Genomic DNA, 13,641 nt, shown 5'->3' with positions numbered 1-13,641 from the left:
TCTTCGCTGATCGTGCCGATCTTTAAAAAGGGCGATCGCCGTGAGGCCACAAGCTATTATCCCATTGCATTGCTTGATGCTCCGGGAAAACTTTTTTCCCGATTAGTACTAAGAGATTTCAATTCATAGACTCTCCAAGCAAAGCAACAAGAACCAAATCAGACTGGGTTTGTGGCGGGTATGGGCACTGCCGTAAATCTTCTCACACGCAATGCCCTCAAAGCCCAGGCTCATACAACAAAACATCCACTGTACTTCGCTTTTGTTGATCTGCACTCTGCTTTTGATTCAGTATCCAGGATAAAGCTTATGACAAAACTAATAGAGGCGGGGTGTCCAGCATCCTTATGCGATATCATATATGCTTTATGATATGATATGATATGATAAGGCATTTGTAACGCGCCTATACACAAGTGTTTCAAGGCGCGACGAGGCAGGGAGGGGGGAACAAGGGGAGACAGACAAACGATCCTACTAGGCCAGGTGTCATTCAGATCGCGCAAGTGCATGGGTAGGGGGGACGGGAAAAGTGCAAGGGGGAAAGGGAGAGGGGAAAGTGCAGTACAAAGTGATTAGTAAAATACAAGATAAATAATAAGGGCCAGCTGGTGCCAAGTGCAGGATAAGTGCAGACAAGTGCTGGGAAGGGGGGCTGTAAGGATACAGAGACAGTCCCGCAGTGCAGGGGTTGCCAGGGAGGCAGTGAAGGGGAGAGTGGCTGGGCCAAGGGCCGAGATTGGTGAGTGGCCCAGTTGCTGATTCAGTACAGTTTCAGTGATTTAGCAGGGTAGAGGGAGAGAGAAAGCAGAAGCAAAGAGGAAGGTTTTGAGGTGCTTCCGGAACCGGAGATGGTTCTCCTCAAGTTTCAGGGAGGCAGGAAGGCTGTTCCAGAGGGAGGCCCCTGCTGCGGAGAGAGATCTCCCCCCAACTCGTTGCTTGGAGAAGCGGCTGACCCTGAGGGAGTTGGAGGCGGATGAGCGAAGAGCTCGAGAAGGAAGATATTTAGGAAGAGAGAGTTGAAGGTATTTTGGCCCAAGACCCCAGAAGGCCTTGTGGACAATGCAGAGGGTTTTGAACTTAATCCTCGCAGCCACAGGGAGCCAGTGTAGCGATTTCAGTCCTGCAGAGATACGGTCCCTGGGCTTGAGGCCAAGGACAAGTCTTGCAGTCCTGTTCTGGATGAGTTGCAGCGGGCGGAGAGTAGAGGCAGGCAGATTTAGATAGAGGCTGTTACAGTAGTCCAGCTTTGAGAGAACCAGGGCTCTGGAGACAGTGAGCTTCTGGGGGAAGGAGAGAAAAGGAAGGATACCTCTGAGGAGGTGCAGCTGGTAGTGTGACTTCTTAGAAACGTCAGAAATGTGAGGGGAGAAGGAGAGTGTGGAGTCGAAGATGACCCCGAGCTTTTTTGCCTTGCAGGTAGGAGCAGGAAGAGGGCCAAGAGAGGCCGGCCAGAGAGCTGCAGGGAAGGAGGGAGTGGGTGTGCCGATGAGTAGAATCTCAGTCTTACTGGCATTAAGGCAGAGGTCGGCGGCACACCATTCCTGGATAGCAGAAAGACACTCAGAGATGAGGGAAGGAGAAGAGGAGGCCGAGGGTAGCCTCGGACACTTCGATTCAGATAAGGTTGTCAATCATGGGCTTACTGTCATCCGCTATTGCGACAGCAAGAGGGCTGAAGCAGGGATGTATCGTAGCTTCAGCCCTCTTCAATTTTTTCATTCATGATGTCAAAACAGAGTTTGTGGGAGTGAGGGCAGACTCTCCAAGAATGAATAGCATTGAAACTAAAGCTCTGTGGTATGCAGATGATTTGGTGCTGGTCTCCAAAACGCCCATCGGGCTACAAAACCTGCTAACAGCATTGTGTGCCTACTTTAGTGATAATGTAGGCATTGAGTGCCTACTTTAGTCATAATGAACTGGTTGTCAATTTGAAAAAAACTCTAATTGTGCTATATGTTTCGAGAAATTCACATAAAAACAGGATGGCTTGGAAAATTGAGAATAGAATCGTAGAGGTGGTGCCTAACTATATATACTTGGGCCTGATATTTGATGGGTTCCCATCTGCTAATTCTCAATTAAAAAAATGTAATGTAAGTTATCTTCAGCCATATAACAGACAAGACCGATTCTCTATAAATATGGTAAATTTTCAACCAAATTTGCGATAACGTATTGGATCCAAAATGTAACGCCCACGCTCCTTTATGGTCTGGAAACCAAAGAAAATGAACAGATTCACTTATTTCAATAAGTTGGAGGGACAATATTGGCGATCAGTACTTCAGTTACCACAAGGTAGCCCAGGTCCATGGCTGCGATATGAGCTGGGGCTGACGTCCCTGGCGGCCATGTATAATTGGCATATGTGTGCCCTGTTTCGGAAATGTTTACTCTCTGCTAAGAATGGTTCTGCTTTAGCGATCATGTCAAATTATATGTTGTCCTCCCATCATGAATTTGCACAAAACTGGACCAAATATGTTATTACACTTATGGCCAATGCTGATATCACAATTTGTTTCAAATCCAGACCGAGCTAAGGTAAAAATATATATGATGGACTGGATAGAGACAAGAGCAACGTGTCTCTGATATAAAGACTTTAATAATCTCTGGTTTGGACCAAAACGATTTAGAGACATAGAAACCTATCTATGTAGAGCACTGACCCCACAGATGAGAAGTGCAATATTACGAGTGCGCCTAAATTAATGGCCAACCCATGATGTACAGGCCCGAAGGAAGCTTATTAAATCTGAAGACAATTACTGTTGTTTCTGTGGGGATCTACAAACTAAGGAGACTTTAGAACATTTGATAGTAGAATGTCAGTTGCTCATGGGGATAAAACAAACACATTTTATTAAACACATGGCCTATTTTTCCAATATGAATCCTGAAAACAGATGGCTAGCGATTGTGGATATGAAAATCATGAGTTTTTGAATAGCGACAGTGAACTTTTTGAATGCATTGAAGCTGGTAGATTAGATTGAATTTGTAAATGGTCAATATAAGGGCATAGAGAAATAGATGATACTCTAAGAGCGTAAAAGTGATAATTGTGAGGGTAAAAGAATCAAATGATATTTTAAGATTTTGAGTACATTGGAACTATAAGTATTAATCATGTAATGTGAGCTGAGACAAATTTGTGATGTACATTGGTACTTTTATGTCCAGATAGGCATAACTAAGTCAACATTCTTTTTTTCCTTTTCTCATCTAATTTATTAGTATTGTAATGTAAGTTGAATTTTGGAGATGCCTGTTTGATGTTATTTTATAACTTTTCTAAACGGTTCTCTTGTCACCTACTTATTGTATGTGTACTCAAATTAGTTGTTTTAAGATGAAATATTAATTTTATTGTATGAATTGCTTTCTTATTTTTGTTATTGTGATTGTAATGATTGAAAAAGTTGATTAAACTCAGCTAACTCAATAAAAAACAGTCTATTTAGTTTCACCATAATCAAAATAAATCACATACTTAATTACAGCTTAAGTAATAAAATATAAAAACTTTAGAAAGACTGAACCCCCTTAATCCACCCATAAAAGCCCTCTACTTGTCCATGTGTTCTTTAAAAAGTTTGCCAACATTTTTTTACCATCACATTTGGCGAGGACAACAGAAACAACATTGCTGTTAAGTGATGCCTCAAGCCACTCTCTCTGAGAATCCTCAGTAACTGAGATTTCCTTATATCTTTGTAGAAACGGCAGAATAACACCAAGGTGACCAGGGTCTCCACTTCTTAACAGAAACAACATGCATTTGTACCCACAATAGAATTCTTCGTCCACTTGTATGACACTGCCCTAACTGGTAGAATGCTGAATCCACATTCGAAGGCCCACTTCAAAGGCCAGATACACATTTCTGGGCCTGTGCAGCACCTCCAGCGGCTCTGGCCACTCCTCCCGCACTGATGAGACAGGAGCTGCAGCTCCACAATATGATGGCCGCTGCCATCTCTGTATGCCATCCCAACATCTTCACAGCCTTGCAGGCTGTCTCACAGGTCTCGTGACCTGATTGGTCACAGCATGAGGATATGGGAGAGTTACTGCAAGCCGGATGGCACTGCCGGCCAAATTCAAAGGCCCACTTCAAAGGCCAGTCAGACCTGTCCGGGTCTGTCCATGCCGGGAAGGCCTCGCGCACGACCAGCAATCAAGGTATGTGCCGAAATATGTAACCCTTTATTCGTCATCTTGCATCCTCCCCAAGCTCATTCCCCATCACTCTGCCAGCCCACCATGCCATTTATCCACATTTGTGTGCCTGCACTATCCGCTACACCCATCTCAGCACCTAGCTTCCAGCCCCTCACCCCATAAACCCAAACCAGATCTATCTAAAGTAGTAATCATGAGCGTACCATGCCTAGGGTATCCAAGGTTCACCCGACTAGGCACACAAACCTGACCTCCATGTGCACCCAGTGCCCGACCCATCTCACAGATGCTTAGGAATACCCAACTACTCACGTGCACATCCCCTCCTTGCACTCCGAACTGCTTGGTTAACCGACCACACATTTCCAGACCATACTCATACTCTAGTTAGGCTCCATCCCACACTACCGTGCCAGCTTCACCAGACAACTACACGCCTGTCCAGACCCACGCCAGCACTGCCAACTTCAGCCGGCTCAACCCTCCAGGCCAACCACTAAATGGCTCCCTTAACAGCGCATGCAGCCTACGCAGTCTAGCTTGTCCAAGACCATCCTCCCCAACCTGTATGCTGCTCCCCTGAACAGCACCGCAACTGGCAGCCACAAGCCCTACAGCACGGTTTCCCCAAATGACACCCATAAAGGCGCATCCAGCACATGCCCACTACGCCCAATACCAACCTTAATGCCCAATACCAGAGTGAGTAGCGTTCCCCTCAGCACCACCAGCCACAATCCCATCACCACGGCCGACATCATCAGCCCTAACCCACCTGCCCCGCTAACCCACCTGCCCCACCACTAAACTGAATCCTAGTCAATGCTACGTCTATCCAGGCACACTGCCTATACATACAAGACCACATTACCTTCAACAATTTTGACTTCCTAGCTATCACTGAAACTTGGCTGCACTCCGTCTCTGGGCCAGCCCTGTCCATCACTATCCCACCGGGATATATCATCTTCCGCAGGGACAGACAAGACGGCAGAGGTGGTGGGCGTAGCACTGATCTTAAGGGATACCCTCCCTTTCAGAGAGTTTAGCACTACCCACATACCCAACTTTGACCTACTCGCCACCAAACTATCCCTTTCCCACACCTCTACCATCACTATGTACATCATCTATCACCCCCCGGGATGCCACTATCCTTCAAAGAGGACCTCTTGCATGCGATCTCCACCAACATCAAACCCACCTCGAAACTCCTACTCCTAGGTGACCTAAACCTAGGTCACAATGATGAGCAAGAGACTAATGCCTCGTCACTAGCCTGCTCCCTCAAAGCCCTAGGACTTACACAACAAAAATTTGGCCTGGCTTGCAATCTCAACTGCCAGGCCTCTATTCTTGCCATCCTCCCTTACCCTTGGACTGACCACCATGTTATATACTTCGTCATCCCCACCAGCAACATGTCCACACCTACCGCCACACCCCTGCCTCCCACCTTAACACGCAGCCCTCGTAACCTAACCAAAGACTGGATTCTACCTCTGCTTGGTAGGTTTCAACTAGTTCAGCTCCTACGAACAAATCCTACCATCCTAGCCAACCATTACAAGGAAACTATCACCCATGCAGTGAACACTATCGCCTCAATGGGCCACACAAACCTAAACCAACCCGTCACATCAACTCGTGGTTCCCCTCGGACAAACATGGTCGCCGCTCCAAAAAACATGAGGCTAAATCAAAATGGAGGAAAACCCCCTTGGTCTCCAACAAATTACACTTCTCCTCCCTAGCAAAGGAATACAAAGAGGCAATATTGTAGTCAAAAGCCTCAACCTACAACACCGGAATGTGAAGTCCAACACAGAGTGCTGTTCACTATCCTAGGAAAGCCATAATCCCCCTGTTGCCCACAACCAACCTAACCAAAGACGCAGCCTAGTGCACCAATATCCAAAACGCACTCCTGGACAAAATCACTGCACTACACAAGACAATCAAACTGAAACAAGTCGCTATTAGCATGCACACACAACTCCCCCCTAACATGCTGCCCCCAACCATTAAATGTGACCAGCCACCTTTTTGCTTTATCCCGGTCTCTGAAGCAGACGTCACAATCATCATGAAAGGCCTGAACCCCTCCCAATGCAAAGGATATATATGCCCTGCCCCAGTCATCAAGGACTGCTATGAGGCTCTGACTACCTTCATTACAGCGTTCATCAATTCCTCCTTCACCGCCTGCTCAGTTCTCACAAGTCTCAAGGAAGCCTGGGTCCTGCTTAAGAAACCCACTCTTCATCTCTCCCTTCCCACTAACTACCGCCCATCACCACAGTCCCTTTCCTCTTAAAGATCCTGGATTGAGCCGCTTATTTCCAGATTTAGCACCACCTGGAGACCAATAGTATTCTTGGAATCTGGCAATCACGGTTCCACCCTAGTCATGCCATGGAATCTGCCCTTCTTGATCTGAACAACCAAGTGGACATAGGACAGCCTGCGCAGCTACTACTCTTGGAACTTGCCGCAGGGTTCAACCTTGCAGACCGCAAAATCCTTTGCAAGCACCTCACGAATGTGGCTAACTTCTCACCGGGAGCCACTGGTTGGATTACTCCTTCCTGTCAGACAGAACCATGAGAGTCTTTGCAGATAGCAGCTCTGTCCCCCTGCGCCTCTAACCTGCTGCATACCCCAAGGCTTCTGCATCCCCCTGCTCCCTACAACATTTTTAGGAAACCTCTATTCAACCACCTGGACGTGCAGGTTATCTCCTATACCAACAATGTGCGATGACACAAACATTCTCCTGCCCCTCTCAGGTGACTACCCAGCTGACTCTGCCACACTACACGCAGTGTAGCAGGCTACCCAGTCCAAGATGGCCTTGTATATACTCTGCCTCAATAATGAAAAGACTGAAATTCTCCTCATAGGATCACCAGCCCTGCTAAAAAACGTAAACCAACGATACCAATCCTTCACCATTGATGGCATCTCAATCCCCATCTCTCCAGCAGTCAAGACGCTGGGGGTTTACCTTGATGCTACCCTTACCCTTACTTAGCAAGTCAATGCGATTGCTTCCTCAGCTGCCCAACCTACTAAACTTACAATGCATGCAGACCGCTCCTATCTACCAATAGCTGCCTCACCATCTCCCGAGCTGTGATGGGATCCAGATTAGACTACTGTAATGCCTTATTTGTGGGCACCTCAAAGTGAAATATCAACAAACTTTTAGTCATCCGAAATGGCATACTTGGAGACACCTTAAACATTCCCAAGCGTGAGCACATCTCAGCTGCCAGATGAAACGCTCACTGGCTCCCAATGCATGAATGCATCACCTTTAAAGCCCTCTCAATCACCCACAGATGTCTGGCCAACTGTGCCCTCCACCCACCCCGCCTTTCACAAAAATTAAAAAAATACCCATTCGACGAGACCTACTCGATCTTATGCTCATCGTCATATCTCTCCTAGATTTAGACTAGCAAGAGCGGGCGGAAAGAGTTTCCCAGTCATTGCAGCAAAACTTTAGAACTCCCTACCCCTGGCCCTGTGATCTGAACACTCGTACTGGACTTTCCGCAAACCCCTTAAAACATGACTCCTTACCTGGGGGAACCCCCACCCCCTTGCAAGACTCTGCCGCCTGCCACCTATTTGATTGTATTAATGCAACTACCACCTTGATGCCAACGGGTTACAAACCTGTGCTGATTTACAGGAACATGCAGACGATACATCGCTGGGCCCAGTGAGGTGCTAACAGGTATGAGTAATCTCACTTGAGCTTTTAAAAGCATGGTATCCTCTCGAATTTCTTCCAGAAAATGCAAAACCTTCATTTTAAGCTCCCTCTTGGAGATATTCCCAACACTATTGGAATGTCAAAGTAGGAAGCCATAGATAGTTTCTTCAATGTCACCTTGGATGGCACAAGCCATCCAACTGTACGGTAGCCACCAAATGAAATTATATTGCTTATCAGAACCTTGGTTAGAGTCCCATGTTTACCAGTCTACAGAGCCTGGCCCACTTGAATTGTTGAAGCTGTTTAAGAAATATAGTTCTCCACTTTTTGCAGGCATTAGGACCTGCCATAGCCCCAGATCTCACATCGATAGCAACACGCCGGAATCACTTTGCCCTTCCGAATCGTTAGCATAGGCTTGACCGAGCTATGTTTCAAGGTCCTTGCAAATCTAAAAATGCTGCCTACAATTTGCTGCATGGTCACGGTTTACTTAGCGATGTGATCAACCCAAGCCAATCTGCTGTTAGACCTCGAGCCCAACTAAACAGCGAGAAAGCTGTTGACCATCCAAGACCACAGGTGGAAACCTAACGACAGATTGATCAATACACATCACAAAGCCGTCAGTCACTCATAACTTTATTCAACGTTGAGCCGTGAAAGTCTCCCACAACAAATACAAAACATCACAAATATAATAACATGGTAGACATCATAATTGCATTAAATTAAGACGCATTAAAGTTGTGGTAGGGATGCATCTCTTGTGTCTTTACAAAAACGTATGTGTCCAAGCATTAATGCCATTATGTTAATGTCCTTTAATTTATGTTAATGCCCTTTAATTGTAAGAGTGTAGGACAGAGAGGATCAGTCTGCACCCTTCTCCCAGCGGGGCATATGCCCTTGTGAGCACTGGCTGTCATGGTAGAGTTCCCAACGGGTAGGCACTAAGTTATATTATAGTATTCGTCTTTGACTGGCATCTCCTATCAAAAAACTAATACGTTCCTGGCCGTGCCTGGATCCCCAAAGTTAATTCGAATAGAATCAAGGGCCGTTCCCCACGGTTGGCTGATCCTGGTGCAACTTGTGATTCGGTCCCTAGTTACAAACAAGCATCCCCGCACTGTCCGCAGCCAGTGTAAGCATTCATTTATTAACGTGTCCCCAGATTTGTATTGGTTCGAGGACAATTTAGGCGCCCCATGTAAATATATTGATCCCCTTCTCCAGGATGTCATTACACTGCTTGATTTGACAGTGGGGGTGGGTGAATCATAGCTCTTGCGTGGTACTGCCTTGCCAGGGTTAGCGTTGACCTGGGCGCTCTACCTACTTTTGGCTTAAATTTAGGGTATGCACAGTGGTCTGTACTCCTGTTGGGATCACAACTTGTAAGGTCTTTTGTGGGCTGTGTCTCTTTAACCTCTTGGGTGCAATCAGGCTCAGTACTCGCTTGATTCCTGTCGTTGCCTTCCTCTCCACCCTGAAATAGATCACAGAGCATTTTGCCAAATTAATCTTCAAAAGCCTAGCCTTCATATATGCAGAATATTCCTCCACCAAGATTTGTAAGGATCATAGGGTTCTTGTAAGGAGAACGCCATCCTCAGTGGAGATGAGAGCTGGCAGTTTCCTTGCCCCACAGCGAGGGACATCAGTCTGAGTTGACTCTAAGTGTGAAGCTTGGAATTTTACATGAAGGTTAAAAAGGACGGGGGCCTGGACGCACCCCTAGCGGACTCCTTTTGTAATTGAGATATATTTAGCTAGTTCATCACAGGATCCATAACAAACACAGACTCCAGAATTCTCATGAAGAACTTCCATCATACAAATGAATGATCTAGGAACGGCCATCCTATCCAGGGATTCCCAAAGAAGTCTCTTGCCCAAATGGTCAAAAGCGGAACTGAGATCCACAAATGCCACGTAGGCAGGAGAGTTCAGAACCAGAGCATATTTGGACAGGAGTAGGTACAGATTAAGGCACTGGTGGATAGTGCCCATGCCAGCCCTAAAACCTATCTGTGTGTCTGAAGGAATTGTGTTGGATGGCACCCATTCCTCCAAACGATTCCAATTAACTACTGTAAACAGCTTGGAGAACCCACATAATAGGGTAATGGGATGCTGCAAAGATTGGAGAAATGTACTGCCCTCTTTGTAAATGGGCACAATCCTCCCAGTTTTCCAACCTGTTATAATACAGAGTGTAGAAAAAAACAGCATTAAATATCTGTGCTATGAATGGGCACCATAAATCCATCTGAAAGCAGCATGAATAAACAGGGACCCCATCTATTCCTGGTGCTTTAAAAATTTTCTTTCTTCTCAGAAAAAATTCTATTCCCTCCAACGTAATAAAATGGAGACTATCCCCGGTCTCCTTGACAGGAGAAAAGTTGGTCCTGGTCAACAGGAGTACCTCCAGAATGATACAGAGCCTCAACGTGTCTAACCCAGGTTCTTCTGAGATATAAACTTCAGGGACTGATGCAAACTCTGTGTCCACCAGTGCCATTCCTTGTCACAATATGTCGAAACGCTTCAGTGTCAGACAGAGCTGCTGCATCATGTAGGTCTTTCTAGTGTTTGATGGCAAGCTCTGTCCTTCACATCGACAGAGCCCTTTTAAACTTGCAACGCTTAAGCTGAATTTCCTCAAAATAGGCCATTGGTCACTTCAAAGCCTTTAGTAAGGATCGTTTCGGCCCTACAATCATCTGGCAGCCAGGAACGCGATTTCCAGAAGAGTTCTTAGGCATAACCCAGTTTAGAGCCCAAGTTAGTAATAGGGGATTGTGATCACGTCGCCGATTGCTAGAGCTTCGAAGCCCGGATTGCAAGCCCGCCACCTCATTGGTGCCACACAGAATCAGTAATGCTTTGCGACCGGACATTACCAAAAGTATAATTACCATCTGTCCCAGAATTAAGGCAACCATTTGCTGCTCTAAAACCCAATTCCACCAATATCTCCCATGAATGAACCACCTTATTCGAGGTGACTGGGTCTGTTTAAAAATAGAAAAAGCAGCTTCTTCATCAGAACAGGTAAATAACTCCTCCAAGTCTCATGTTGAAGTCCCCACTGACTAAAATAGGGAAGCCCTGATGATTACTCAGAAAGTCCCCCCTCATAATCTCCTTTAGGGATGCCAGCAGACGGAGCGAACCACTATCAATTTTGTTATTATAGAAATTGATCAATCCCAAGTAGCTAACCTTCCTATTTCTTAACATGAGATATTGCATATTCTCATTTCATTTTATAAAGGGTTTGGCATCCCCAGCCAGTATAACAGAAAGAACTCGTAAGACTGACAGGTGGGCGGCCTTTAATGTTCTGTTTTGTTGCTGCCGAAAGAAGAGTACACAACCATGTAAATAAATTTTAGGCCCATCAGCCAAGTTCCTGAAAAAGAAGAATTTCTAAGTGATCAATTTAAAATACCTACCCAGCGCCCAGAGGTTTAGATTTCAATCCCACAACGTTGCACACAAGGATTTGTATAGAGTGAGACTCAGTTATTGTTACTTCCGACATGGTAAAGTTCAAAAGATCCCTTCCCCTGTTAAACGAATCAGGCTTCACCTAATCTACCCAAGACTCTTGTGGAGCTGCCTTTGCTGATAAAAAGCATTTGAAGAGATGACAGAATGGTCTATCCTTTTTGGTGTGCTCACAAACACGTGTCCAGCAATCCTCCTCCTCCTCATTGAGACAATCAAGTCCATCCAAGGAATCAAGACAGGAGAACCTATTCCTAATGGATATGTTATTATTTGCCCCTAACAATGATCCAGAATCAGTCCCCAAAAAGCCATTTCCACCCACCTGCCTCCTAGAAAAAGGAGCGTCATGCTTCTATTAGGGCATCCAGGTTGGACCGACTGTTTGGGCACACCATCAAAGAAGCCCAGTGGGAAAAACAATATCTCAGTGTGCAATATGGCCATGGCACCCTCTCCAAATAAGATCAGAAACAATGGAGGGGTGGTTTAAGGTGATAGTAATGTAATCGCCCGGGTAGCACTTATCACCGTTGCCAACCGAAGTCGAACGTTTAGCCATAAGAAAGTCCCTACCTCTAAACAGATCAATGTTGCAGATTTGCTTAGCAAAGTGAATAACCTTATTCATCAAACCTAGTGTATCTTCTGCTTAGTTAGAGGTTAAGGTTGGTATATTGGGTAGCACCACCACCAAGGGTGTCGTTTTTGGTGGGAGATCCAACTTAAATCCTGATGGGGACTATCTAAGACCACCCTCTTCTCTTTGAAGTGGGTCTTAGCCTTATTTAGAGAGGTACCTTTTAATACCCTTCTGATCATCAATAATACTTAAATACAAAAAGTGTAAAATTGTAAAATCATATTTTGATAAAACAATAAAAAAAAAAAAAAAAAATACTTAAATCCACCACATCCACAACCTTACAGTCCTCCAAGAGTTGTGCTAAGGGCCCCTTCACTAAATCCATTTGCCCACCCGTCCCCAAAGGCCCCTTTGGTGGGCTCTCATGGTACACAGTCTCGGGGACCAACATGTGTCTCTTTCATCCACCAGTCCTTCCATATTCCCCCGCCCGCACATGATCCTTATTTAGGCTATGTTTAGTAACTCCGGATAAGGAGCGGATAGATTTGTTGTTTCCGTTTAAGGCCATATCCCCAAATTTAGTGAAAAGCACATATAATGTATTATTCATTTTTTGACAGCATCTCAAAGATGTTCATTATTAAGTTCTCCATCAAGGATAGCCTTTTACCAAGAGTATACTCTGGATTGATCTCCTTAAGTTCCAATTGATTGGACAGATGGGCTGAAGGACCCAAGGAGGAGCAAGGACCACCTGCACTATTATACCCAGATGCGTTTTAGAAGCACCTGAACCACCCTCCAATTTCCTTTGGGCGGGCCCTGGGGAAGTGAAGGGTAAGGAATCCAGCGTACTTTCAATATGATGAATTACAGTTCCTATATATCAGCTGGAGTAGCCCACATGATATTCTTATCATTAATCGATTTCTCTGCTAGAGTGCTTGGGATCCTCAGTGTTCTGAGGTTCTAAGGTATTATTCCTAGTTTCAGTCAAAACTTTGGTTTTGGGGCCCGGGACCCACCCCTCCCGCTATGTGAGCTTTTCTTTAGTTTTTTCCCTGACATGCCAGCTGATGGACCTTAAGGATCCTGGCCCTTCCATTTCCCAAAAACAAAGTACACCCTTAACAATGTCTTAATAGATAAATAAGCAATCAGGGGTAAAAAAGTCAGCAATATCAACCATAAGATCGGTAGCAAAGACGGAACAATCGTACAATGCGGAATAGCGATAGAATTGGATATACATATCAATACCTAAACCATAGCTTCACAGGGGACTTAAAATGCTTGATATTCCTATAGTTAGATGACATTAAAATGATTGGATTTATAAAAAACAGGGTTTCTATCCCCAATATCCAGAAAGGATAGCAACATTCCATAAAGTGAAATAGTGATATAAATGTCAGTACCTAAGTGCAAAGAGCCCAAAATACCTAGGGTGCTTAAGCTGTCCAAAAACAATATAACAAGGCCGCTAAACAATAGAGTCCACAATTTTTGGCAATGCAGGGGCATAAAGTAAAAACTAGTGGTGGGTAGATTTAAACTTAGAAAATTAATTAAATAAATAAATAAATAAATAAAATGACCTATAAATAAT

At 45.1% G+C, this 13,641-nt stretch overlaps 1 protein-coding gene across 1 annotated transcript in view; it reads right to left on the bottom strand.

The window, feature by feature from the left end:
• LOC138513401 (cathepsin E-like) overlaps positions 1–13,641 on the bottom strand; it is a 201,135-nt gene that overhangs the window by 80,158 nt on the left and 107,336 nt on the right. The gene's annotated exons all lie outside the window — the stretch shown is intronic.

This window comes from Ambystoma mexicanum, chromosome 12 (assembly GCF_040938575.1).
Source record: "Ambystoma mexicanum isolate Mex_15411 chromosome 12, UKY_AmexF1_1, whole genome shotgun sequence".
Lineage (NCBI taxonomy): Eukaryota > Metazoa > Chordata > Amphibia > Caudata > Ambystomatidae > Ambystoma > Ambystoma mexicanum.
This window is presented reverse-complemented; position numbering and strand designations above follow the sequence as displayed.